A 2,058-nucleotide genomic window follows, 5' to 3' on the forward strand; every position below is an offset into this window, starting at 1 on the left:
ACACACCAGAGACCAAGAAACAATCGAAACAGTGGGTTTCTTCGGGTGAACGTGCACCAAAGAAGGCTCAGGTGAGTCTGTCGGCCAACAAGGTCACGGCCACAGTTTTTTGGGACGCACGCGGTATCATTTACATCGATTACCTTCGGAAGGGTAAAAAAATCAACGGTCAATATTATTCAGAGCTTTTGGACAGATTCGATACTTATTTGAAGAAAAATCGATCGCATTTGTCGAAGAAAAAAAGTGCTGTTCCATCAGGACAATGCACGGGTACACACGTGTGTAGTTGCGATGACAAAAATCCATAAATTGGACTATAAACTGCTACCTCATCCAGCATATTCTCCAGATTTAGCCCCCTGCGACTATTTCCTGTTTCCAAACCTGAAGAAATAGCTGGGTGGTAAGAGGTTTGGGTCGAATGAAGAGGTCATCATCGAAACAAACGCCTATTTTGAGGGCCATGAGAAAACCTATTATGTGAAAGGAATAAAAAAATTGGAAACACGCTGGACTAAGTGTATCGAACTAAAAGGAGATCATGTTGAGAAATAAAACGCTTTTTGCCGAAAAAAAATTTCTTCTTCAAAAAGTCACTGACTTATCAAACAGCCCTAGTATTTTAGGATGTTTTAAGACATTTCAAGGAATTTTCAATTAATCTCAATAATTTAAAGCAATTTCAAAGAATTTTAACTATTTTTTTTCATTTTTCTGGTGGAAAGTGGAACTGATTTGTTAAAAATTTAGTTTCTTTTGGTTGATGATTTATCCATTTAGTCGAAAAAATTTATTTCCTGAAAATTTAACTTTTTTTTTAGAATTTCTGTTTTGTTTTTGCTCAAAAATTAATTTCTTTTATGTACAAGAAAATGAATTTTTTTTGTCGAAAATTTTACTATGATTAAACATTATTTTTTGTATAGAAAATTAGACTTGTTGGAAAATAAATTTCTTTTGTGCAAAGTGGATGTATTTTATTAAAGATGCCTTTTTTCATATACAAATTAGGCTTTTGGATGAAAATTTAAATATTTTGTTTAAAAAAAATTTTTTTAATTTTTTATTAATTTTTGTATTTTGTTCAAATTTTTTTTTTTGCGGAAAACCGATTGTTCTTTGTTGAAAGTTTAAATGTTTCTATTAAAAGTTAGTCAACTATTAATTAAAATTAATATTATATTTTATATTTATAATATTAACATTAATAATATATATAATAGTAATAATATTCATACTACATACACCTGAAAAACATAACCTAAAAATCGACTCATGCATGAAATGAAGAATCACGCGAAAGTTTAAATTCGCCAAATTCTTTCAAATGGGGATCGAGATATAAATAGAAGACCACCGAAGTCTTCCGAAGCTTTCAGATCGGCAATCATCGTACAGCAGAAAACCGAAGTTGAATCGTGCATTTTCGGCTTAGACACGAACTCACAGTGGTAATCATGCACCTTCTGTTTTGCGGCTCCCAAACGATAGGTACGGTGGGGGTAAATTTCATCCACGATCTGGCAGCTCTGCGTAAGTTGGCAGCCGTCCGCCCTTGTAAATGCTTGACTGAGTACGCGCTGTATTTCATTTCATAAACTGTTACACTGGCTAACCTCGTCTACCCATTTATTGGCGGTGTTCAATCTCTCCTAACCTGAACGAAGCAAGATTAGAATCATTCACACATTAACTAGGAAACGGGCCTAGAAAACTACTCATTACAATAACTCAAAAACCCATTGGTATCGAAAATCAGCATAAATTTAAACCTCGCAAACTCATAAAAAGGCGGAAAATCACAATCCGCTGAGGGTCGATCCAATTCCGAATCCACGCTATTTCGCCAACATGGCGGCGTAATGTGCTTCTTCAAGGAGGCCATATCAATTCGAACGGCCACGCAGCAGATCGGTAAATACATTTCAAGACAAGGATGACCACGCTCCACTTCAGCGAGGGTAACTGTAACAACAGAGAGAAATAGCGAGTCACAATGCATTAGAAATATCAGTTGATAGAAACATGGCGCCCCCTACTCGCCCGTATACTCGT

Source organism: Belonocnema kinseyi, chromosome 3, assembly GCF_010883055.1.
Source record: "Belonocnema kinseyi isolate 2016_QV_RU_SX_M_011 chromosome 3, B_treatae_v1, whole genome shotgun sequence".
Lineage (NCBI taxonomy): Eukaryota > Metazoa > Arthropoda > Insecta > Hymenoptera > Cynipidae > Belonocnema > Belonocnema kinseyi.